This window comes from Pteronotus mesoamericanus, unplaced genomic scaffold (assembly GCF_021234165.1).
Source record: "Pteronotus mesoamericanus isolate MK-2021 breed Mesoamerican mustached bat unplaced genomic scaffold, CSHL_Meso_final contig_20, whole genome shotgun sequence".
Taxonomy (NCBI): Eukaryota; Metazoa; Chordata; class Mammalia; order Chiroptera; family Mormoopidae; genus Pteronotus; species Pteronotus mesoamericanus.
This window is the reverse complement of record NW_026555085.1, coordinates 82,400,701-82,428,500: the sequence shown is the minus strand read 5'-3', so window position 1 is coordinate 82,428,500 and position 27,800 is coordinate 82,400,701. Positions and strand designations below refer to the sequence as shown.

The 27,800-nt window shown below is 35.9% G+C and overlaps 1 long non-coding RNA gene across 2 annotated transcripts in view; it reads left to right on the top strand.

Moving 5' to 3' along the window:
- The window catches only part of LOC129067789 (uncharacterized), a 35,854-nt gene extending 8,412 nt beyond the window's left edge, over window positions 1–27,442 (top strand). Inside the window, exons 2-4 of one of the 2 annotated variants that reach the window (XR_008528777.1) lie at window positions 26,585–26,799; window positions 26,917–26,949; window positions 27,343–27,442. This is a non-coding gene — a long non-coding RNA (uncharacterized LOC129067789). Of the gene's footprint in view, window positions 1–26,584; window positions 26,800–26,885; window positions 26,950–27,342 lie in introns of both variants that reach the window. The other variant, XR_008528776.1, reaches the window with a different exon arrangement.
- The last annotated feature ends 358 nt before the right edge of the window (window positions 27,443–27,800 follow it).

The window sequence follows — 27,800 nt, the reverse complement described above, 5'->3', positions numbered from 1 at the left end:
AGGTCTCCTCTGGGATGGCTAGAACAGCTAGGGTCTGGCTGCGCATCTCCCTCCATACAGTCTCTCCACATAGCTTCCTCAGCCTGGCAATCGCAGGCAGTTGAACTCCTTACATGGCAGCTGGCCTCCTTCTGAGTGAACATTCCACAAGATCCAGGTGGAAGCTGAAAGTCCTCTTGTGATCCATCCAGCCTTAAAAGTCACATGATATCACTTCAGTCTTATCCTATTGGTTAACAGTGAGTCATGGGGCCCATCCAGATTTAAGGGGAAGGGCCTATACCAGAGCAAGAATATACTAGGAGGTATGGTTCATTGTGTGTATGTGGGGATGGGTTCATCTCAGAGGCTGGTTAGTACAGTAGATAAATGAATAAATGACAAAGCCTGGATTTAAACACAAACTAACTTTATAACCCTTGCTTTAAACTGCTGTTGTTGTTTAGAAATTATTTTGTTTAATTGTGTTTCCTTTGCTCTTGTCTCTCTACCCCTTTCCTCCCTCCTCACAATTATGACAGGTTTACTCGTGCAGGGACTTTTTGTGCCTGGCTCAGTTTGGTGACCAGAGCCTAGAGCAGAGCTGGTACATACTATGTACTTAATAAATAGTTGAATGATTGGATGAGTGTTCTAGATCATAGCATATGGAAGTTACACTGAAATCTCTAAGATATGCACATAATTTAGAGTGCTAACGCAGCTCCAAAAAGCAGTGCGTCAGGTAAACCACAAATTTACTTCTCTCTTTCTTCCAGTGCAGGCCTTGGTAGATGGTCCAGAGTGGATGGATGATTCTCCCCTATAAGGACCGCCAAGGACCCATGTTTCTTCTATTTTGTTACTCTGTCATCCTTTGGGAGGTGACTACATGTATATAGGTCACTCTCGCTTACCCTCGCCAGCCCTCAGGGAGGGGGAAAGAGAGGCTGGAGGGAAAGCAGATTTCTTCTAATAACAGCGTATAGGCTTTATACATAGCACTTCTGCTCCCATATTATTGGCCTCTTTAGTTGCAAGGGAAGTTTGGGAATAAAGTCTCTAAATATACTCTGTTAAAACTCAAGTGTTGGGAGTCCATTAGTAAAAAAAGGGGAACCAATTCTGTTTCTGCCAGTGTATTTGTAGCATAAAGGATAAAATAAAATATTTTTTTGATAGAAAATATACATCACAAATTCTCTATGAAGTTTATAATTAGTTCAAATCAAGTACCAGTGGGCTCCACTTCTTATCTGGAGTTCAAAATTAGTTGGAAATTATTGACCAATCTGACTACATATCTGAGAACACTGCCATTTCAACTAATGTTGTCAGTAACTTAGGCTCAGTAAAAATGACTTTATAAAGTTACTGTTTTTACAGAATTACCAGTAAAAATGTGCAGGTTGTTAAGACTATTTACCAACAAACAATGGCCTCTAAGTTGTTTAATATCTGCCAATCTGATCATGTAGCCTATGTGTTTGTAAGGGTTTTACAGCAAGTGGAAAACTTCTTTTTTAATTTCATTTTACTAATTTACGTTCAAGGTTTGATAATAGTTTACTGTTTTAACTCAAGCTGCTATAGTAAAATCTCACTGGCTGGGTGGCTTAAACAGCATTTATTTTCTCATGGTTCTGGAGGTTGGAGTCAGAGATCATGGTACCAGCATGGTTGGTTTTAGGTAAGAATTTTATTCCTGGCTTGCAGATGACTGGCTACCTTTTTGCTGTATCCTCATATGATCTTCCTTCTACTCACAGGAGAGAGTGATCTCTTTCTCTTCTTTATTAAGGACACTCACTAATCCTATAGTACCCCACTCTATCACCTCATTTAACCTTAATTATCTTGTAAAAGTCCTGTCTCCAAGTATAGTCACATGGGGGGGGGGTAAGGGTTTCAACATAAATTGGGAGCAGGTGGGGGACACAAATCTATTCATAACATTTATTTTTAGAAATATATCTGGAAAAATGGTTTTTATTATTCTTTTCCATTTTCAACTAAAGCAGGATTTTCCTACGACTCTTCTGTCATTTGAGGGTTTACTATAATCTAATGTCATTATACCAATGACAATGATAACAATAAGGAAAATGAACCTCAGGGTTTGTTTGTCCTGGTTTCCTTTCTGGAAGAATCATTAGGATAAAGAGCTTTAAATCCAGATTCATGGTCTATGACGAGAAGGGTCATCTGATACTCATTCCTAAAATTTGCAAAGGACAGTCCTCCAAAGGAGAGAGAGGAGGATCATTCTATAGACAGAATCTTTAAATCAATTCTAAAGAACCCGTTAGTAGAATAATTTAGGAATTTTTCGTCCAATGCATTTAAGTATGCCATATAGCTTCCACATAAAAATAGACATAGGTTAGATCAATTCCCAATTCGGTAATAAAATTTAGCAAATATATTTCTTGGGGGGTGGTTAGTCTATAAACAAAACAAACAATTGATTGACTATGATTTTTTTAAAAAAATCCTCACCCAAAGGATATGTTTATTGCTTTTAGAAATAGAGAAGGGGGGAGAGTAAGAGAGAGAGAGAAAACAGCTATCAGTTGTTGCCTCAGCCCCAAATGGGGGCTGACCCTGCAACGTAGGCATGTGCCCTGACCAGGAATTGAACCCACAACCTTTTGGTTTATGGGGCAACACTCCAACCAACTGAGCCACACCACCCAGGGCAATACTCCTGAATTTTTACATCAGGTGACTGATACCTATTTCCTAAAAAATATTTAGAGTTCCATACAAAGTCAAAATCAAATATCTAGAACAAGTTTTTTTTTTTTTCATAACATAAAAGAAAAATGTACTGCAAACTTTGGGTGATGGCTCTTGTAAGATGGCAGCATACTGTCATCTTACAATTTCTCTGCAGGTAAAATGTGGTAATCTTTTTCTTTTTTGATTTTTTGTTTCTGGAAAGTTAAACTCTACAGTAACACATTTTACTTACATTGTTTCTATACATGCAAAGCCATTAGAGGTATTTTCATCATTAGGACAATTCATGCCAACTTTTTTTCTTCTGAAATGTAAAGATAACTGAGACAAAACTGGTTATTTTGGAAATGAGCTTACATTATCTAAAAGAAGGGGATTGATTTTTACCAAATCATCTTTTTATTCCTGCTGTTCTGTAGTTGGTTTCCTTTCAAGGCATTTGGCACCCAATGTTCTACTTCAGTGAACAACTACCACTTCACCAACCAAACTCAATTGAAAGTTACAAACTTGTGGAAACAAAAAGTTTAAATGCCTCTGACCAAAGAAAAGAGGGTTTTAAAAAGAGCAGGCAAGGCATAAGTTATAATGAAGGCAGTGGGTAACTCTATAGTGTAAGTAGGTACTGACCTGTCCGCTGAATTACTGAAACCTCTCCCGCAGCTCCAGGAAGGAAAATAAAGTGTTAGTAGAAGCTTCCTGTAATCCTTCCTCATCATGACATAGGATCCCTTGGGAAATCTGCTGCTTTTTTAGGATTTCTCTTCTGTGTGGAGCGGTGGTGATCTTCCCAGGGCCATATTCTAGGTCCTTAGCAAGTAATCCAACTCACTGAGATGCCATATTCACGAGCCAGACGTCTGCTGCAGCCCTCTCTTTCCCCTTCTAGTTTTAGTTTTAAATTGTCGCATTAGGCTCTGCATGTAAATGTTAAAATTTAGGAGACCGAAGATGTTTCTTCAGAAGTCCAAAAACACTTATAGGGTGAATTAATTAAGGGAAATAAAGGAAAGAATCAGGTTTAGTATTTTAGAGACATTTAGACAGACGGCATTTCAATTTCTGACAGCTTTATTGAAGTATAATTTACATTACATAATTCATCTTTATAATTTAAGAATTTTAGTGAATGTATAATTGTGCAGACATCACTACAACTCAATTTTAGACCATTTCTGTCTCTCCAAAAAGTTTCCTCTTGCCCATTTGCAATTAATCCTCACTCTTGCATGCAGATCCAAGCGATCTTCAGTCTGCTTTCTGTGTCTACAAATTTGCCTTTTCTAGACCTATTACATAAATGATAAATTATATAAATCGTAGAACGTGTGATTTTTTTGCATCTTTTTTTACTTAGCATAATGTTTTTTAGTTTCATCCATATTATTGCATATATTAGTATTTTGTTTTTAATTAGTGAATATTTTTGAATTTTAATTTTTTACCGGGTATTTGGCATTGTATGGAAACACAGATCCAACTAACAAACAGATGTTTGACTTTGCTATTAACAACTAGATGTTAAGTGTTTTAAAGAGAAACAAGATACTTTTCCTTTCACTTCTGAAATTATAATGGAGTATGAGGACTAAAATAATTAGATGAGTTTTCCTCATAATTTTTGGAGAACTTTTCCCCATAGTTCCTTGCAGTTTCTACTTAGCTTTCTTATGAAGATATCCTTGCAGCTTGTTTTGGGAGGGCTGTACTAGATAGAGTTAGCAGCTTTTTCTTTACATTAATAACTTCTGAGAGAGAAACTATTTTCCCACACGAACATTTCATACAGACACGAATAGTCCCCCAGGTTATATTAGGTATGAAGAAAGAGAAACGTGTACAATAATACAAGGCTTAACATTATAGCTGAATCATAGGAACATAATGTTAAATGAAAAATCAAGCCACAGAAGACTACATACAGAATGATTGTTTAGGGACACACACACACACACACACACACACACACACACACATAATGAAATTATACAGAAATGTAGGGAATGTTGCATATAAGATTCAGAACATTGACTTTCTCTTGGGATAGTAGAGGGATGTGGCTAGGGGAGGACAAAAATAGATTGGCCAGTGTTGGGAATGTTTTAGTTTTATGTTGAATGGTGGTTCCTGGGTGTTTGTCTTAGTCCATTTGGGCTGCTATAACAGAATACTGTAGACTGAGTGACTTATAAAATACAATAATTAACTTTACACAGTTCTAGAGGCTGGGAAGTCCAAGATGAAGGCATTAGCAGATGCAGGGTCTAGTGAGGATCCCCTTCCTGGTACACAGAAGACTATCTTTTCACTGTGTCCTCACAGAGTGCAGGGGGCTAAGGAGCTCTGTAGGGTCTTTTGAATACGGGCACTAATCTCATCGATGAGGGCTCTGCCTCCTTCTGAGCTAATTACCTCCCAAAGGCTCTACCTCCAAATAACATAATATGGGGGATTAGCCTGCAACACATAAATTTGGGAAGGGGAGATAGTTTATAGCAGTGCTTTTTATTACTATGTTTTATAACATATGAATATATTGCAAAAATTTCTTTTGAGTGGATCAAATATTATATAATTACATCATGTGATATAAACCATAAAACAGGCTCTATATAACCACATGAGTGTTAGGAAGTCATTAACTTAGTATGTCCTCTCAAATAGTATGAAAACTAATAAAACCAGTCTTTGATAGTACTGAATATTTCAAATGTTATTATTCAGAAGAAAAACTGCTATCCACTCTCCAGCCCTATGCCAGCAAGAACTACCCGTGGTAACTTCAGTGAGGCCCGAAAAGTTTTTACTGACTGGACTGAATGTCTTAAGGACATCTTTAGACTCTGGGAACCAGAATTACAGTCTCTTTCTCATTCACCTTTGGAACTTTTCACTACTCATTAAGCACCTCCATTAGAGAGGAGGGGAGGAAGGGAGAGGAGGTGAAATTCAAAACGCCCAGTGTTATTTCAGTGTTGGTTGGTAAGCTGTGCTGGTAAGACCTTTGGGACAGACACTGATATTAATGGCCATACTAAATTTTTTGTGGTTATCTTGAAATTTACTTTAATGTGTCCTTTCTTACGTTATTTAGATAGAGTTTCAAATAAAATAGAGCTTTTGGATAGGTTCTGCCTCAAATGACAGAAAACACACCATGATTTAATCAAAGAAGGGAATTTATTGGCTCTTACAGGTGCGTAGTCCAAGGATATACAGTAGTAGTTGGACCCGCACATCAGAATTTAACACTTAAATTCAGCATCAGAACTGAGCCCACGTTTATCCTCTGCTTTCTGCTGGGTTGGGTCTTGTATCAGGCTCCAGATGGAATCAGAATAACTGCCTGAAGTTCCAGTCATACCTCCTCCCATGTATAACCTCAGTGGAAAACGGGGGAATGTTCTCACACAACTCCAGCAAAAGTTCTCATGTCAGTGCAGTGATTCTGACAGGCTCACTGGATACTGCACAGACTTAACTCTGATACATGCACCCCAAAATGATATTAGACCACATTTTTACACCATGTACAAGAATAAACTCAAAATGGATTAAAGACTTAAATGTAAGACTCCAAAATAAAACTCCTAGAAGAAAGCATAGGGAGTAAACTCTGACACTGCTCTTAGTAAATTTTTTAAAAATTATTTCTCCTTGGGCAAGGGAAACAAAATAAAAAAATAAACAAATGGAACTATGTCAAATTAAAGAGTTTTTGCACAATACGGAAAACTATCAACAAAACAAGACGACAATCTCCTGAATTGGAGAAGATACTCGCCAATGATACATCTGATAAGGGGTTAATATCCAAAATGTATAAAGAACTCATACAACTCAACCAAAAAACCCAATTAAAAAATAAGTAGAAGACCTGAATAGACACTTTCCCAAAGGACATACAGATGGCCAACAGACATATGAAAAGATGTTCAATGTCACTAATCATCAGAGAAATGCAAATTAAAACCACAATGAGGTACCACCTCACACTTGTCAAAATGGCTGTCATCAGCAAAGCAACAAATAACAAATATTGGTGAGGATCTGGAAAAAAGGGAACACTTGTGCACTGTTGGTGGGAATACATACTGGTGCAGACATTATGGAAAAGAGTATAGGGGTTCCTCAAAATATTAAAAATAGAACTGCCTTATGATGCAGTGATTCTACTTCTGGGTATATATCTGAAGAAACCCAAAACGCTACTTTAAAAGCATGTGCACCTCTGTATTCAGTGTTATTTACAATAACCAAGATATGGAAGCAACCCAAGTGCCCATCAATAGACAAGTGGATAAAGAAGATGTGGTACATATATATAATAAAATATTACTCAGTCATAAAAAAGAATGAAATTTTATCCTTTGCAACAGCATGGATGAACCTAGAAGGTATTATGTTAAGTGAAATAAGTCAGTCAGAGAAAGACAAATATCATAGATTTCACTTATATGCTGTATCTAAAGAGCAAAATAAATGAACAATCACAATTGAAATAGACTCACAGAAACAGAGAACAAACTGATAGTTGCTAGAAGGGAGGAGGATTGAGGAATTGGGTGAACAGGTGAAGGGGTTCAGAAGTACGAATTGTTTAGTTATAAAACCAGACACAGGGAAGTAAAGTACAGTATAGGGAATATAATAAATAATACTGTAATAACTATATATGGTGTCAAGTGGCTACTGGAAATATTATGGGGACTCCTTTATAAAGTATATAATTGTCTACTCACTATGCTCTATACTTGAAATGAGTACATAATAATATTTTTAAAAATTCTGTGGCTACCTGTTCTCTTTAGTCTTTCTCCAAAGCACAGATAAAAATCTTGAGTAGGTCCTATCTGTGACCACCACTTTCACCTATTCTCACCTTTGTAATTAACATTCTTTCCTCACCAGTATTCTGAACTTATTCTTTTAGCGTTACCATTACATTTCAAAGGATAAACGTAATGGCCTTTTTCTAAATTTTTATCCTTTTTGGTTTCTTCTTATAAGACTGGTTGCTGGCTTATTATATTGGTTTATATAAAACTTATATTTAGTTTATTACCATTGTACCCCAAGTAGTTCATAAACACAACTTTACTGTAAAACTTCAAACAAAGCAGAAGTACCCTAATCAAAATATGAAACACCTACTTCATATTTTTTTCAAGCTCTCGTCTACCATGTGATGGCCAATCTGAAAGTTTACCAAATGCTGTACTCTGTATATTTCAATCAATCAGTGAATTTATCAATTTAGATCTGTAGATATTTGCATAAATATATGTCATATATATTATGCAGTGCTTTTTATTTTCATCTTACATATTTGGACTCACACACTATATATATTTCTGTGATTTACTTGTATATTTAACAATATGGCTTAGAAATTTTTTCATGATAGTAAGCATAGCTATACCTCACTTTAGTGGTTATATAGTAGTTTATGGTATTACTAGATCATAATTTCATCACTTACTGATTGAGGTACATTTAGGTTGTTAACACTTTTTTTGCTATGTCAAATAACTATACATCATTTTCTTTGTAAATGTATTTAAAATTTTGTCTTTGCTTGGATCCTGCAACATTACATAATTTATATTGTCTTCGCATTATCTTTGATCATTTGTTTTATTTTCAAGGTTCTGTTGATGGTTTTCTCATTCCTTCCCTTTGTATTTAATGATCATATCTATTTTCAAGTTTTTATTATCATTTTTAAACATATGGTTCTCCAATTAGGTCTTTACTCTGGATTTAATTCCTAAAGTCTAGGGATGAATTTTCATATGCCTCCTGGTCATTTTCATATGATATATCTCTCAGGCAGCATGTCCACAGCTAAGTTTTTTTACTTTCTCCTTCAGAACAACTTCTCTCTGTCAACACTGATGATTAACGAGAAGTAATAATTGGGATTACAGTGAACCAGACTTTTCAGAAGCTTCTAGCCTGATCAAATTAGTCTGGGCCCAAATTATGCAAGAGGACAACAATATAGTTTTATAATAATGATAAAGCAAAACCTTAAAAAAAACTAAAAACAAGCATCAAATAGAGAAAACAAGATTGTGAGATATCAAAAATTACCTATCAGAGCCTGTATTCTTTGAAAAATTATGGTGGTCAAAATCTAACCAACAAAAGAGGCTCAGTCAGATCATCTTCGGTTAGGGTTCAGTTCATCTTGGGTGGTATGAACAGACACTGTGCCCCGTACAATTAGTCAGCTGGTCAATAAGCCAGCTTAACCTTGGCTTGTCTGAGAAGAGAGACTTTCTTCTCTGAGTCTTGTGATATTGTAAGAAGGGCTGATATTCAGTTGGTAAGTATAGTGGTGGCTATACTAGTGGTTAAAACTGAAATATTTCCATTCAGGTTGGTAAATACTCCAACTTTGTCCTGTGCCCCCTCAATCCTCCCTTGCACTTCTACAGATCTCCCCAATTTAGCTACCAAAGGGCTTACACCTGGGACAACTGAAGGGTCCGGATGGCAGGGGAGCTCAGGAGCTTGCTTCAGTACTGCAGGCATCCCGTTCCGCTTGGTCAACGCTACTGTCTGTTAAATATTTTGAATATCGTCTGTCTAGGACCTGGAAAATTATTTTAAAAAGAGAGTAGTACAAGAATGATGAATGGGCAAATTTAAATTCAAAGTATTCATACATTTTAATCCATTTAAGTACAGTAGGAAGTGTTATAATTATTGTGACCATTCGTGTGAGCTGTTTGAAGTGTTTATATATATCTAATGTATTAGATTTGTGATTTCAATCAAATGTGAGAATTTTGATTAAGTACATTTTAAATCATTATTGAAGTGGTTAAACATTTTTGTTTAGTAGTTCTAAACAAAGTTCATTTTTGCTTTGATTCGTAGTTCTATAATCATGTTTGCTTTTAATAAAACTGTAAAATCAATGAACTGATCAATATACAAAGTACAACAGGTATTATTCCCATCCAAGCAGGATTCTCCTTAAATATATAAAATAATGCTATCAATGCCTATAACAACCCATGCCTGCGCTCCATTCTTTAAGTTTCTTTTTTTCATGAGGCAAATGTTTATTAGAACTTTCCGTGTGTCATGTAATGTACAAGGCCTTGTGAGACTTTATTATTTACATGCCTCCTGTTCAGCTCATCTCCATTTTATTCATTAGGTTGGAATGCTAGGCACTTGCTTAGCCACAGCACACTGTTTAGGGCAGCAAATCAGCAGAGGCAATGTTGGATGAACTTTCTTTTTTCTCCCTTCATTTCACACACATTTTAAACACAAGCATTTCTCTGACTTAAGCTATATTAAAAATTTAAATTTGTGCTCCAGATAAAAATTGAGTTGGTTGACTGCAAAATAAGTTTAAGCAGAAAGAGTTTCTTAGTTTATTGGGAACTTTGTCTTCTTTCAATGAACTGGCTGCTGGAGAGAAATGGGTACGTATAAGGGCAGAATAGCACAGCTAGGTTTGGAGCCAGATATAAAGGAAAGTTTAACTTTTGGAAAACCTGATATTTTAGATTCATAGAAAAATGTATTTCTTAATAAACTGTGTTAGGACTAATAAGCTATATCTCTACTTCACTGTTGAACCCAAAGAAATTCTAAATGAACCAAAGATTTAAAAGTAAAAAAAAAAAAAAATTGAAACTGTAAAACTACTAGAAGAAAAGTGAAGTATTAAAAAAAAAATAATGTGTGTGTTTATGCATCCAAGTAGGGAAGGGGGCTTTCTAAGCAAACATAAAACCTGAAAGTCACAAAAGAAAAGATTGATAAATGTACTTACATACACATTTTAAATATAAACAAAATCAAAAGACAAACTTTGCATAAGGAAACATTTGGAAATATGTGATAAAAAAAGACTCATTTTCTTAATTAAGAATTTCACAAACCAATGTAAAAAAAGCGAACAACTCAAATAGCAACATGGATAGAAGATGTGGAAGAGAAGACTTACTTTCCATTGTGTAATGTTTTGTATTTTAAGATTTTTACATATGTATCTTATAAAACCTTTGAATAAAAAAGTAGAATACCACTACCCTGTGATAAACTCCTGTCATACATATCCTCGCAAAATTTTTCTACAAATATATTTTTCTCAAAAATTGAATTATATTTTATAATAATCTCTTTTGTTACCTTATGTGTTATATCTTTTTATGCCATTAAATGTTCTTCTATGACATAATTGAATGGCAAAACCATTTTTCATATTTGAAAATTGTATATATTTGTTTTCAGTTTTTTTTTGTTATCATGAGTGTTCCCTATGTTAAAACCCTAATGCATATTAATTCTTTCCTTTGAATACATTCACTAAGATAGAACTGCTAGCATAAAAGGCACATGGGTTTTAAAGTGTTTTGGATATTCTTAAGTTGTTCTAATTTACACATTCTCAAGAAGTATTTGAAAGTAACGGTTTCATTGGATTCTTGTCAAAATTAGGTATTACCATTTAAAGAAATCCTGATTAATCAGACCATTGAAAAAACATTCTATTATTGCTTTATTATTATATAAATGACTACTGTGGAGGTGGAATTTAATTATATATTCATACTGACGTTTGTGATTTTAGGCATCTACTCAGGGGAAATACATGCTGTGCTTATTTGGCTAAAATAACTGTCTAGACTAGAAACAAATGATCTGATCATTTTAATTTCCATAATTGCCATAATAGGTATTCTTATAATCTGTTTAGAAATAGTGTCATAAAGAGTATCTTAAGTAGACGTTTAAGTAGCGACTATGAAGCAAATTCACCTAGCAATCAGACAAGAAGAAAAACCTGATGAATCATCACAGAATTTGGATGGTTCTCCATGTTCCTGCTGGTGGTAGACTTTTTGCAAACATTTCCTATACATTTTTCTTATGATTTCTTTACATGCTAAACCGGATAGAATTCTCCCTTCAGCGGGGTTGATTTCATTTCCAACAGTCAAGGGAAGACACAAACAGCTCCGTGTTACTTTGTCAATTAAACCAAGGTGGAAGGGGGGAGGGTGGGCACAGTGATAAATGAGCAGTCATTTCAATGTTTTCTTTCCAGCAGAAATCAGAGCCAGATTACACTTTATCTCGCCCTGACTTTTAGCAAGATAGATAGCCACGCAAAATTTTCGGGTTCAAATAGTCTCCATCAAAAGGGCTGAAACCCTCTTCTTCTGGCCACACTGGACTTTCATCTTTTAACTGAAGGGATCCAGTTTCTTTTACCGAATTAGAAAGAATTTATTCAAATTACTCTCCTAGTCTTAGGTCTTTAACCAAAATAAAGGCAAACAATGAAAGAAATTAAAAGCGTTGCTTGATGCAGAGTGGTTTTTTGTTTTTGTTTTTGTTTTTGTTTTTGTTTGTTTTTTTAAGGGAATGTCCAAACAGGGCTGTTTCAGTTCTTGAAAGCAAAGTGATCAGGTTTACTTGTCACCAATAGTCCAAGTTTCTGTTCAGAATTATGTATTTATTAGGTGTCTAGCCCTAAATTTTTGCATTATCTGATAATGCAGTATTGGCCTTAAATCCAAGGCAACAATAAGTTACATTAAAAGTAACACGCTCTTCAAAAAACAACTTTTTGATTACATTTCAAGTTAGGAATTTACCTATTTATATTTGTTGGTTGGTGCTTAGTACAAATGTCTTGTTTTTAAAGAACTGTAGTTTAAATTTTTGCATATTATTGACAAATAAATTAATAGAAAAAGTACGTTCAGAAATACAGAAGAAAATGAATTTGGAGGTGGCTTGTTCTGTTCTCATTATAGGTATGTAGCGTTGGAGGCTTTTGGAGCGGATCTATTGCAGACTCGATGACACCAAGGTCTAAGTCATCTTCAGTTAAGAACCAGCAAGTACACTATGGTCGCATTCCATATTAAGTGGAATTAAATTTCAGGTTCAAGTCGTCAGTGCTTTTAAAAAAAAAATCCGAAAGCCTTCTAAATGATCCCTCTGATATATGACCAGGATGCTGCCAGACCAAACGATTTTTACCAAGGTGGACCTTCCAGGGTGGGCCGAGGACTGGTCACCTGCAGGGCAACCCGGCTAGATCGCAGACGTGGTGACCTTCTTGAAACGTGACGGTAAAGTGACGCCAGAGAGTGAGCGGAAATCCCTGAAAGGCTTGCGGGTTGCAGCCTGAATCCCTGAAGCCAGGAGAGGGCATCTTGAAGGGCAGGGGCCACGGCACGGCCGCAGGTGGGGACGCGCGTTTCTACCGCCGTGCGCGCCCCTTCGAGTCGGGAGCAGGTGGGAGGATCCTGCTTTCCGCCCCAGCACCGCCTGGGTCAGAGGGACTCTCCTCTCTCGGAGTGCCCAGTCAATTTGTCAAGGCCCAGCGTCGGATAAATAGCTGTCTTCCCAGACCTTTATAGTGACTAATCCAAATAAATCGCAGTCACTTTTACTGAGCGCTTCAGCGGGCAGCGGGGCTTTAATGGCTTTCCTCCCAGACCTCCAGGGAAGACTGGCCTTTGCGCGCACGTCCGCGGCCCTGGCTCGCCCTGGAGCCTCAGCTTCCCTTCCTGTGACTTGGGACCTTTGGGAGCGGTGGCAGCCCAGCCTCAGCACGCTGGCACGAGCTGCCGGCAAGAGTTGCCTTCTGGAGACTTGGGTTAAAAAAACCAGGGCAAAGCCTCTCATCTTCTCTGTGGTCTTATCTGGAATTTTAACTCCTTGGCCTGGTGTTAAGATCTCCCTTCTGGGATCTTGTTTACTCCCTATCTTTCCACCCCTTAACCCTGCTGCTCTAAGCCTCAGAAATTTGAAATATTTTCCGCATCCCACTTGAAGCTTTATGTCCAATCAAACCGGATCTTACCGATTTCCTCCGAGATTTTTAAAGCTTTGATCCCCAAACTTATGGCTTCATCTCCTTCACTCTCATCCTTCCCCTCTGGGATGCCTGCTCAAAATACCTGCTGGCGCCAGAGGAAATTCACTTGTAACAGATACCCAGCGGGTGTAAAACCAACACTCCGCTTCCAGGGTCATTTTCCTTCCCACCTTCTGCCCCATCAACTTGTCCCTTAGCGAGGCTAACACCGGGAATTACTGTGAATCCTGAGTGCCGGCCTGGACGATTTGGAACCACGTTAATAGACCCGATGATTGCTATTTTGCACGTTGCTTCCCGGGCTCTGCCTGCCTTGCTCCGTGCAGCCCTGGATTCTTGGCGTCTGTGACGTTAATGTGAGGTCCAGGATGGGCCCACAGGTAGCTTTTGTGAAAGGATCCAGCAGGTCTTCAGTCAAACCTCAGAATATCTGAAGTAAAACAGAAATATTGCATTTGCTTCTAAAAAACCATTATTGAAGTTAAAATCAAATTAAAGTCCAAATCTCATTCATTTTATTTTGGTAATAATCAAGTACGCTACTAGAAATATTTAGTAGGTAACATAATTTTTCAACAGATTTATTTGCAGATATTATTTACTGTTTATGTGTAAGATGAATCACTCATGAAGAAAGAATCTGTTACATTTGAGAGAGATGATAAATGTAAGAGGAGACAAACTTTTCCCCCCTAAATATTTGTAAGAGTGGCAAGTGGGTTTTATTTGGACAAATGAAAACGTTGTTATAACATTTCTTTTGACAAAAGCAAAACTTAATAGTCCTGTGACAATTTTTTTGACTCATTGATTTTCTTATCTGATATCTCATCCTTTTTCATATTTTACGGTTTGCAAATCATTTGGCTGCATATGATTATCATGCAAAGCTCTTGAGTTTTATAAAACATGGAAAAGAAAGTATGTGTTGTTTTGGATACATCTAGGTGATTTTAGTTGAAAATTGACCAGAAAATTGCTCTCTTTCAAAGGAGAAAGTGTGGCTATGGAGTTATTTTCTGCTTGGCCCTGCCTCTGTGGGGCTCAGCAGTACTCTAGGTTCTCAGTAAATGTGCATAGAATTCATTCTGGTTGAAGGCTAGAGAGGAAAGCAAAAGAAATCTCCTACTCCAACTTCCCTGTCACTTAGAAGAACTTGAGAGAGATTATTAGCTCAGCTGCCTCGAGGTACAATTTTCAGACAAGATTCCTGGTACTTCACATTTGTTTTACTTTCTACTATGGCATTGCTCTTATGGTCATGAACTTCTGAAACCCTGCTGAGCAGCTTCCCCATTTTATAAGTGAGTTTTGGAGGGTCTTGCCTGATTTGTTAGTCAGAGATGGCATTTAAATAGTAGTTAAAGGTAAGGTACAGATACATACTAGGAGTTAGTAGTATCTTCTTGTGGAGAAAAATATGCCGCGTTTCAGAGATTTGGAGCTCTTGGGTGACATATAATTTTTGTTACTTGAAGTATTTCTTGTTTATAAGGTTTTAAAGTTTATCTCTTTGCCACAAAGAAATGGTAGCAAGCTTCAACATATAAAAATTGTATTTTAAAGACAGAATTTTCTAAGTTCCAGGAAAGCTAGGGTGATTTTAAGAATGCCAAAGGGAATGTATTAAAAACTATACAAATTAGAGCTAAATGTCAATGTTATAATTGCTGGGTTGTTTTTTTTTTTTTTTTTTGAACTTGTTTAGAGAAGGAGGGACTAGGAATAGGAGGGAGCTTCTCAGGATTATCAAATTAGATTTCTGAGTTGTTCATCATAGGGCTTATTGACAGTTAAACTGTGCAAGGTCAGTTAACCAATAGAATTTCTTTTCTGACTTAAGAGTATTTTGGTGGGTGACAGAGCATAACAATATTGTTTTTGATGTTATTAACTTACCTTGAAATTAAATCCTTGTTTGACATCACTCAAGGTCAATGATTAGCTTCAGGTTAATCCTGACAAGCATGAAAACAGAGCTTCATTTTGGTAAAGTTAAGGCAAATTATTGTAGAATTAGAACAGAACAACAGCAACAAGAAAGGAATGGAAAATAAAAGATTAAGATAAAAACAATGATTTAATGCAGGTTGCAAAAATTGTACCACTTTTAATTATCTTCTGTTGACATAATTTAAAAAAATTCTGTAACATCTTCAGATTTTTTTAAAAGGGGAGATATAAAGAAAACACTCCTTAAAATAGTTTAGAAATACAGGAATTACATTATCAAAAACAAAAATAGAGCCTCCAGTACCTTTCAAGTGAATCTGATTTGTGTAGTAAACAATTATGCTTCCAAATAACAAATCTAAGCCCAGATAATTACTCAAACCTCCCTTATGTTTTTGAAAACTTTATTGACATATAATCCATGTACCATGCAATGCATTCATTTAGAGTGTAGAATTCAAGGGTTTAAGTACATTCACAGAAGCATGCAAACATTACTATGATCTAATTTACAGTATTTTTATTTGCGTCCACTGCAGAGAAAGCCGCTGCCCATCAGCAGTCACTCTCATTCCCTCCTCTGCCCTGGCTCTAGGCAACCACTAGGGTACTTTGTCTTATAGATTTGCCTATTCCAAACATTTCACATCAATGGAATTATATAATATGTAGATTTTTTTGTTGTTAGCTCTTTTACTTAGAGTAATGTCTTTGAAGTTCATCCATGTTGCAGCCTGTATCAGTCTTTCATTTCTTTTTATAGTTGAATAATATGCCATTACACAAGTATACCACATTCTATTTATCCATTCATCAGGTGAAGGACATGAGATTCTGCCCATGTTTGGACTATTAGGAAAAATGCTGCTATGGATACTCATGTACAAGTATTTGCACTCTAATCTGTTTTGAGTGTATATGCTCCTTGATCTGTATGTTCATGTGATTGTATAAAAGTTTATTCTCCACCTTGAAATTCATACAATTCTTACCTACCTTTTTCTGACTATTTACCAGACTATGAATTGTTTTTCCTCATGTATGCATACAATTTATCTCTGAGAGGCACTGTAGGGGTAAAGAGTTATTTAATTCTCTTTAAATCTGTCTATTCATTTGAACCAGTTAAAAGAAAGTCACCTGAAAAAGAGAAAAAAATTGTTTTTGTTTGCATATAAATAAATAAATAAATAAAGTTAATCCAATTTAGCTATATTCAAATATTAAGAATTAACTATCTTTATTTCTGGACTTTCCATCTGTTGCAATTTGGATAATATTTCTTCTTTTGTTGACTCTGATAACCCTAAATTTTTGGATGCTTGCTTGCTTTTGTGACCCATGTGTTCCCACAGAATATCCATTTTATGCTTTAGTTAATGTTCTCTTTCATTAGGTGACCAGGGCTTCTTTAGTTTTTTAGGTTTGGTTTTAGTAGTAAGCATTGACTTTCATGACTGCAGATTCATTTGCATTTTTAAGAGGGTAGGCAGAATACTTGTGGTGTTGTGACTATCAAATGGCTCCAACACCTATTTTGTAAGGTTTCTTGTTGCCAAAGTAGAACTCCAAGAAAAACAGATGGTATGATATTAGGTGGACTGGACAGCTGTTAGCACTTGTATATGTTCTCTGTAGAAAAGGGTCATGCTTCATTCAACAGATATTTATTGATTGCCTGTCAACACAATACTGATGTTGTTGATATTGATGAGTTTCTTCTATTTGTTTTTTTATATATAGCTGAGGATTTACATTATTCCCATTAAAATAGATAAAATACTGTTTAAGACTGGGCCGCTTTAATTGTGGCATCCTTTGAGATTAAACTTGCATAGTATACTTAAATATAACTTCCGAACATTGCCATTAAAGTCTCTTTGCTTTAGGATATTATTTATCACATAGACTTATTACTGAATCATCTAACACCTCCTAGAATACCTGAGACATTTTTGCAATTCAGAAATTACATGGAACATAATATGTAGTACACAACAATTTACTATCTTTGAAATGCAGTTGATTCTGTTGAAAAACCCTATAATTAACTTAATTCCAACTGAATTAAGGTTTACATTGTACAGAGTGAATTCTAGAGCTGGTGGTTGTTACCACATAGTTAGTAATAATTAGAAATTGTAGATAATTCAGAAAAAGAAAATCCACTTTGGTAGCATCGGCAACACATTTGCAAAAATCTCAATGCATTTGATGTTTCAAAGGAAATAAAATAAATCTCATTCAATTTGCAAGGGAAATTTTAAAGAGATAGAGTCTAATTATTTAGGTTCAGCTATAGTGGAAGGGTTAAAATCATAGTCTCCCCCAAATGCCATTGACTCTTTTATAATCTCAGCACCCCAGATCCAGGATTATATTTCATCTGAGAAAAAAACACATGCACGCGCACAAACTTGCCGGAACTATGTGAGGTGTGGAGTTAATGCAGTGAGATTCAACAGGACTTCAGGGCCTTCCAACTCTCTTTATCTCCTGTGTCACTTTGATTAAATACATCCATGTTTTAAACCCAGACACAAGCTGTATTCCCAAAGTCCCTCTAAAAAAATTGTAAAGACAGGAAGTGACTTTGGAATTGGGTTAGGTGAGTGGTTTGAGAATGGGTTTTAGACATGGCAGTATGAAATCTTGGGGCATGAAGTTCAGGTGATGACACCCCACTCTGTCGACATCTAATTGGCCAAAGGTTTTGACACCCTTTTCCTGCTCTGGTACTTCCTGCACAGAGATCATACCCAGCATGCCTCACCCTGATCTTTGGAAAGCTAAGTTCCAAGTGTGCTCTTGCACAGGACAAACATATTTTGCTGTTAAATGCTGCTTGGAAGGAGCTCTAGTGCAATGAAGAATGCTGAAACTATTTGATGTGCTTAGGTATTCCAGGCATAGGCTTCTTCCCTGCAGAATGATTCTCTGATCATTTTCTTTGCAGAAAGGAAATGAGACCTGATTTCTTTTTATGGGTATAAATAAACTTGGTCCTAGTAGCTGTGCATGTTTATCTTCTTAATTATACAAAAATACATAATTCTGTTTTATTTACATATTACAGGGCAAGTGGCCTCCTGAAACCCTATTCTCATAACAAGATACGGTAATTAATCTTCTTATAGCCATATTAACATTAGCTGCACATGATTCATTCCCTGAAACTTTCATATAGACTGTATTGGTTTCCGGTTATGCTTAAAAGACACAAAGCTGAGTAAGTAAATGAAAGAATGAATGATGGAATGAATACATTATAAAATGTAGACATCTACTGTCTATATAAGAGGGAAGAAAAAATTTAGCATGGTCTTTGGCAATCTAGATATGTAACTTGTATTTCATTCTAAAGATACTTACTACCTTCTCTCTTATTCCCTTGCACTAGAAGAATATTACTTACTATATTATTATCTGGGCAGTTAAACAGTCTGGGCTACTTTACTATATAGGTTGTCAAGGCTCATGTTCTGCAGAAAAGAGAATGAATAGTATTTGGAAAATAGTATTATGTAAACAAAATTTAGAAATGTTTACATAAATCTTTTGGAAATTCTGTATTGATGAAGAGAGGGCTGGATCATGAATAAAATACAGGGAAATGATAAAGCAACTGGGGTAAGGTGATCTTCAACCATAGGCCCCTGGGTGCTGAGTGTTCAGAGGCAGGCCCTGAACACTAAAAAGTAATCCTTTCTGTAGCTTTATGAGCTGAAATCTCACAGGTAGAGTGTCCTTGCCTAGCTCATACCATGACTTTCCAGTGAATTTTAACAATTGCTTCAATAATTACCATGTGCCAAGATATACAACTCTTGGTGTGTGTATGTGCATGTGTGTGTGGAGGGTAAGATAAGGAGGTGGTAGAGAAGGAGGGGATATAAAACAACTTGAACTTGCTACTTTTTAGTAATGAGATACACAAGTGCTCATTTTTTAATTTAGGATTATTAGTATGAAATAAAAATAGAAAACTGTTAAGATGTTAATGTTGTCATGGAAGACAGAAGACACTCAGGTTTTCACTATTAGTACAGTGTTTTAGCAACAAACATTACAAAATATCAGCTGAATGTATTTTTTCTTCTGAAGGGAGGGAGATCTTACACATTTTGTCTTTATTAATGTCTCTGTATTGTTGAGAGCTGGGCCTGGAAATTGATGGTGTTTCCTCTGCCACAGATTCTTGAGACTTTGGAAACCGTGATTAATTTTTTTCTCTTTTTTAATAGGTGCATTTCATTCATTTTGGAAATATTTGAAAATGTAGAAAGCACAGAACAAAGAGTAATTACAGACATGATTCAGTTCTGAATAAATCTCATGATAAGGCTACTTTTTTAATAGATGATCTTTTAATGTCCGGTGAACATTGATCACTTCCTGTGTATTACACACATTATGGGAAGATTAAGCATCTCATTGGGCAAAATAAAAATGTAAATGAATGTCTCTTAAAGCTTCTGTTACTTTGCATAGATAGAGTTGGAATTAGAACAAATAGAACAAATAGATAAACATTTGATTCTTTTATTCTCCAATTTTGAAACTGAGGGGAGTATATCCAGACAGCAGTAAGAGCTACATGCTGTTTTATTTTAGAGGAAATGAACCTTTAAAGTACTATCTGTGTTCCTCTTGGTTGTAAAAATTTCAAAATATGTGCTAAAACAATAAATAATACATTTTTTTCTTTATGGTTCTTACTAGTGTAACAAAGAGTAGAAAGCTGAGCAAATATTTATTTGGTCCACTGAAGCTTTCTTATAAATAAATAAAAAATAGTGCCCTCAATTTTTTAATTTCAAATAACCCAAACCTACCAGATTAAACTCCACTTATGTTATCACTGAAACTTTGGGGAAAAAAACATACACCATGATTTTTAGTTTAAAATACTTACTATGTGCATGATTTTATAAATTATTCAAGTCAAGATTTTAAAAATCTATGTATCACTGAATATTAACTGGACAATTCAGATGACTGTGCTTCCTGTATTTAATATTTGCTCAAACTTCCAATAATTATCTAGATGGCCTTTATTTGTTTTTTCTTGCCACTGGCCCATAGGATATACTAAAAGAAAACAGATCAGCCTCTTTCCTGATAAGAAGAGTAACCAAGAAGACCATCTACAAGAACTAAGCTGTGAGGAGTTTGTTTTTTTACCATGCATCACAATATGTTAATATATATTGCCTTGGGCAGATGAGATAGGTTATTTCTTTAAATTCAATGACATATAAAAACAGTGAACAAAGACACTGCTTTCTTTATCTTTGAAAAAGAACTAGTAAAAATGGAAATTCCAGAAATATTTGTTTTTTAGAGTGAGATCAGTTTAAATTTTTTCCAGTGCATAACAAAACACTTCAAAAAAAATTTAATCATTAAACTTAACATGTTTTAGAAAATACATGAGAACAACCTGGATTTAGGGGGTTTAGACCAAGTCTTTGAAGTATCTTAAATCTCTTTGAGACATAAAAGACTGTTTATAACTAACAGTTGCTTTGTAGAAACAATGTTGATGAGATGTTTTAAAATTTTCTTGTTAAATTTTTATTAGAATATGTGGGTAGGGAAAAGGGAGCATCTGTATTGCAAGATGACTTCATAAAATTGATTTATTTAATCTCAGAAATGGGCAACAGGATGCTTACCAAGGAAGAGATTTATCAGTGGCTTGTATACAGGGAGCAAATGAAAATTTGGAAAGCTATATCATCTTTAGGTGAGCCTAATAGTTTCTGAATATTACTATAAGACAAGTGACACAGCATCTTTAATAGGTTTTTTAACGGGTCTTGTTATATTAATAGAATGCAATATTGGTGTGTCCAACTTTAAGAGGAAACTATGAGAATTTTGATCATATCAAGTCTACTGATATATGTTTTTCTGCTAAGTTTTGCTTTTAAAGCAGTAAGATCTACAAAGAAAACTTATTTGGAAATAAAGTCTGTGTTAGTATTTGGAGCTGCTGACAGGGAGAGATTTTTTCCCCAAGAAAAACATTTCACTGTCTTGCTGTATTATATACGTCCTTTAACATTTGCTTTGCAACTCATCTGCTCTTGGCTGTGTGCTTTTATAAGTGATTTTTGGTCAAGAGAAGGGGAAGAAATAGAGGGAGACTCAACAAAGATATAATCTTATAAAATGTGGACTTCTTCCTCAGCTCTGACTTAGTCTCTTGGTCATTTATTTTACTAATTATGTCCTCTAGGAAAATGTGAACACAAATTTGTACCACTGCTGAATTACAAATTAATGGTTTAAAATGTTATATTATTTTTAATTAGTAAGAGATTTAGTAAAAAAGAAAATTCAAAATACTGGGATTTTATCTATTATATTATTAACATATTTTATTATGTTAGTTTATGGTAAATAATAACATTTATTGAATATCATCATATAGGAACTGTGCTTATTTTTTCTTGCTTTAATCACAGACGCCCTGCAGACTTGTCGGAGGCGGTGCGGTGGCCCTCCCCCCTCTCCATCCCCATTCTCTCCAGGTTCATTACTCAGACTAACAACGTATAACCTCCAGGAATTTGCTCTTATAGCGAAATAATATCCGTCATGATATAATGAACGCATTTTGTCCTGTTTTCACTTAGATTTCTAAGGCTCTATTATCAGAGAATAACACTCCTAGATTTCTGAACATTTTGAAAGTTCTATCTTTAAATTAATGGGTGATTTGAGGAAAGCTGCGTTTTGGGAGGTAAAGGTTGCTTTGCATTTTGTTTTGTTTTGTTTTGTTTTGTTTTTTTGATTCTGACCAGTTAGACATATTCGTGCTTATGTTGTATAAAGAAAATTCAAATTAAGCTTATCATGAGAATTACATTTTTACTCCTTTAAAGAATCACTATTACTTGAATAAATGTATTAAGTAAAAAAAGTCAGACAACAAAAAAATGCATTTGGTATGATGTCATTTTTTAAAAAAATATATACACATAGAGATTTAAAAGACTCCATATCAAGATACTAATGGAATGGTTTAAAGAGATTTCCCTTTATTTATCTGTATTTACTAATTTTTCTACAGTAAATTTTAGTTGATTTGGTAACTAGAAGTGCAAAGTTTTTTTCTTTACATTAAATTAAAAAAATCTGTGTTGTGGAATCAAGTACAGAGAGCTAGTCACACTGGGTCTTGACAGACTGAGGCACCCTTGACCCTTTATTTGGTGGCTGGATCAGGAGCCACGCTCTTGTATGAGAGCTGGTACTGGATGTGGAGGGGATGATTATAATTCAGACTCCACGAATACGCACCCTGCAAAGCACCCCCGGGGTCGTTGCTAAGGTAACCTTCTCATCCATCCTACAGTTGAAGTCACTCGTCCAAGTTCACATGGCCGCATGGCTGACGAAGGTTTGGAGAGGTCTTATTCCAGAGGTCACATATTTGTGAAATGTTTGCTCTCATGCCAGGCCTACAGGCTTACACAATAGTTAAAAAATGTAGAATTAATGTAGGCATTTAGCAATCAGGAATATTCACATAAAAATCAGATATCTAGGTTGCCTTGAAGTAACTTTGAAAAGACACACTCAGTGTTCGTTTGTTTTTTGTTTTTGTTCATAAGTTGACCAATGAATTCGAACAGTAATTGCCCATTTTCTGAGGGCCACAAACTTTTTGTTCTCTACTGGCCTCATAGAAACCACCTGGCCCTGTAGACCTATGAGTTTACAACTTCTGTGTACTGGTCAAAAATCGTGACACTGTGAGGGTGTGACTCCTTATTGAGAATAACTAGGATTGTGAAACACCATTACTCAGAATGCCTCAGTTTTTCTCCTTGTACTTCTGTCATTTGGGATTCACTACTGGGGAGTGGGAACAAAACCAAAAGACCCAAATGACAGCTTGGAGCACTTAGAGTCAAACTAAGTTAGAAAACACAGCTTACGAGTGTGGGTTTGTTAATTCTATGAGCTGACCCATGATAGTCAGGGAAGAGAAAGCATCAGGGCTGATGACATGGCCCATTGGATGTTCCTAATACTGAAGGCCAACTTGCAGAGAGCAGGAGAACGTGACATTGCGTTCTGAGGGTCTTATTTCTTGGAATCATAAATCTTCCACTTATACTTGCTTATACAGTTATAAATAAGTGAACTAAACCCCTGAAGGTACCCTGAAGCAAAGCACATGATGTGAAAAATGCACTGATGCATCTTGACTTGTTTGTTCAAAGACAATGTTTTAGTTTTAATGTCACTTCTAGACTATCCTCTTCTGAAAGCAAATTATTGAGGTTTGTTAGAGATACCTACTCACGTACATCTCAATAAACCTTTTCAAGATGGAAGTGGATCCAACATGGATGTTGGCATCATAATTAAGGGTGAGTGGCAGACATTTTATTCTGAGACAGAGGAGAGCCATATATATTTAGATAGGATGTGAAATACAGTAGGTGTTTCTTCCATGCTCTATAATGCTGACACTTATATCTTGAAGACATTAAAAAATTTGTATTTGTTTTCAGGTTTCATTATCCATTGTCACTTAGGTTAAAACTTTTACATGTGCTGTATTTGAAGATTCCAAAGTGTTTTTGCTCATTTAGTATTTTTCTAAAAACTTTCATATCTTGGCTCTGAATGACAAAATACCTCACTTATGGTAGATTCATCATTATAGCTGCATTGTTTGACCTGAACTCGATGATAACCAGTGTTATTTACAGGAAAACATTAATCTAAGCAGAAGCATTCAGAACATGTGTGTAGAATCATTTCTCTTAGTACACATCTATCTCATTAATTTCACTTCTCAAGCATCTCACCAAGCTTTCTGTAGCACACTTTTCTTGTTATTCCAAGTAGAAGAGTCCTCTTTAGTCCTGTGTGACTGTTTACATAGCCCATTGATCAATTTTTTTTTTTAATTTTTAAAAGTTGTCATGATTAGTTAACTGAAAGATGATATTTAAAGCACATCATTTTGGACATATTTTTTTCTGGTTTTGTTGAAAATTTAATAATTAGGAAATGAAGAACTGATTCCTAAATAGTTTTGGCTTAAAAAATACAGGTTTTTCTTTTTTCTTCTTTTTTTTTAAAACACAATGCTTAGTTGTGGCTTTTGGCCAACGTTTATGCCTTGCATGTCATTTGTGAATACTTTCAAATAAAAAATGTGCAGAATTGCATTTATTTTTTGGCCTCATAGACAGCATAAAAGCTGTTTCCATGCTTCTTCTAAGCCAGTTCAATAGAGATGTAATGCTACTTAAATTTTAAACAAGTCAAGAGTCTTCAACAGGACTGTATTATGTTATCACATCTGGCCATTCTTTGCATTAAAGGGATTATTCTCAATGTTTCGCAATGTTTCCTACTTAGGCATCCAAAACGTCAATAACAGAGTACAACACTAACATGTCACTAGGGGGAAGAGAATATGGAGCGTAAAGAGTAGCATTGAAATACACTTTAATCTCTAAAGTTGTTTTTTAGAGTTTTAGGTTCATGAATTCCTCTAAGAATCCAATAAAAGCTGTTGAGCTCTACAGAGAACCAACTGCAAAATTTAAATATTCAGCAAGGCTCAACATACCTCTCTGTTCATAGATCACAGGTTAGAAACTGCGACAAATGGATATGTTTTATATGCAATATAGAATATGTACATATGCACATATACACTATCAAATATGCATATAGTTTTTTAAAAAAACTTGAAAGTCTTGGTTGTTTCTGTCTAAGGGGATATTTAAGCCCATAGGATACAGGTAGATGTTCTAACTTTTAGGAATCAATATTTTAATAAAATAAAAGCTATGTTGAAAACAAAAAAAAACAACACACAAATATTGACATAAAGGTCATTTATCTAACGACAGCTGATGAAACCATCTTACCCCAATCCCTTTAATATTCCTCATCTCTAGTCTTTTATTTCAAATGTTTATGAGATGCCAATATTCTACATAAGTTTGTAATACGTGAATGTCATATCCTTTATGTACTCAGTAACATTCAGTTTAAAATGTTTATACTTTTCCTTATAATTTTTTCTTTAAGCACAAAAGAAATTTAGAAGCCTTTTGTGTAATTCCAAAATTACTTAGAAATTACTTAGAGTATGTTTATAATTTTCAGATATTTGGAAGTTTTACTTGTCTTTTCTTATTGCTTTATTTTTAATTCCTTTTTTTTTTTGTTAGAAACCTTATTGTGTACAATTTCAGTACTTTGGGATTGATTGTCATGTGGTTTTTATATGGCCTATTTTGATGAATGTTTTAGGTGCACTTGAAAGATTATGCATTCTGCTGTTGTTGGTTACAGTGTTCTGTATATGTCAGGCTGAGTTGGTCGATATGTACTTATTGATTTTTGTCTATTCATACTGTCAGTTATTGAGACTGGAGCATCAAAATTCCCGTAATTGTTGTACTGGGTTGAATGGTATTTCCCCAAATTCATGTCTGTCCAGAATCTGTGAATGTTACTTAATTTAAAAATAGGGTTTTAGCAGGTGTAATCAAGTAAAAGATGAGGTTGTACTGGATAAGGGTGGGTCTAATACAAAGACTGACGTCCTTATAAGCCTAAAGAAATTTGGACAGAGACACAAAGGGAAGATGGCCATGTGAAGATGGGAAGAGATTCGAATTATGAAGTCACAAGCCAAGAAATGGCAAGGATTGCTGGCAATTACCAGGCACTTGAAGTGGCAAGGAAGAGTCTTCCGGGGCCTTCTGACCTTGATTCTGACATAGGCCCTGCCAACATCGTGATTTCGAACTCCTAGTCTTCAGAACTTTAAGACAATGAACTTCCTCTGTATTAAGAAAAAAAAGTCTCTGGAATGTTTCAGAGTTTTTAAGAAGCAAAAAAATGTTCCTCATGTTGTCGATAAATCAAGAAATAGGTGCCTATCCAGTGTAGTATTACTAATATGCGCATATAAGTATGTACGTGTGTATGAGGTGATATTATAAAGACTTCGAACAAGACAGTAAATATTTGCTTCATTTTGAATTACAGGGTCAAATTCGAACAGAAGTAAGAACACAAAGATGAAAGCTCTGGCCCAGATCTTGACTTAGATCATTATTTATCAGTCATAGAGTGGCTCTGTGTTAAGCCTGGGCTGTGTGGTGTATGTACCTCCTGAGGATTCAGACGGAATGGAAGCAGCCCTCTTCTCCACGTGCTCCCAGCTGTGTGCAGGAGAAAGACCTGTAACCAGCGACACATAGGTGATCAGTACTCTACTTACGCAAACAAGTGCAATATTTTGGAAATACTTCCCAATGAGTGTTTTATTGTTTTTTTTATTGGCTAGCTAAATTTCTCTCCCTGCTTGATGGATCCAGGAAAACGGGTGGCTGAAGCTACTGGGAATGAAGGTAAGGACAGATTGCGACAAGAAGAGGGAAACCCGCCCTCTCCAACCTTGGAGGGTAACAGAGGGAGGAGAGGATAAATCCAGCAAGCGAATGGGATATCTGTGTCCCATCCTTTCTCCCCGGGTTTCAGAAAATCCAGGTCTGGCGTTTCTTTGGCTTGGGAAAGACCTGATAACAAGAGGGAGGGGCGGGTTGCGGTTTTCCACCCAGGGAGAAGTGCTCTTACAGACTGCTGTGGGCATCTTGGGGCGCCAGCAGCGCAGAAGCGGGGAGCCCCCATTAACCCCCGACTTAACAGAGCATAGGCCAGTGGTGCCAGGGCACAAGGGGCCAGAGAAGGCACAAAGGCTCCCGGCACAGTTGCAAGACAGCCTCTTTCTCCGCCAAAACCAGAGCCCTAACCCAGGAGATCGCGGTGAGCCCCCCTGGAAATGGCGCCCTCTGTAGGAGAAGAGGAGAGAGGTAGAACTTGTAGAGACATCTTGCCTGAAAGAGAGGAAATAAAAGCAAGAATTCCTATTTTGTTTGTCAGTGTATTTTGTTCATTAGGTTCCACATATGTAGAATTGTACACCTGAAACCTATATAAATTTTTTAACCAATGCCACCCCAATAAATTAAAAAAGCAAGAACTCCTGAATATTTGTGTGAAAGAGACTGCTTTTAAACTAGGCAAGGAGAAGCCCTGGATTGTGACATTAAAGCCACTGCTTTATCCTTCCTCCCTGCACTTCACACACAGGGTAGGAGTGTATTAGGAAAAATGGAGCCGATGCATCCTCACATGAGACCTAAAGAGGCCACATTTTCTTTTCACTTGTTCTCAGGTCAGCTGGGAGGATAAAGACAAC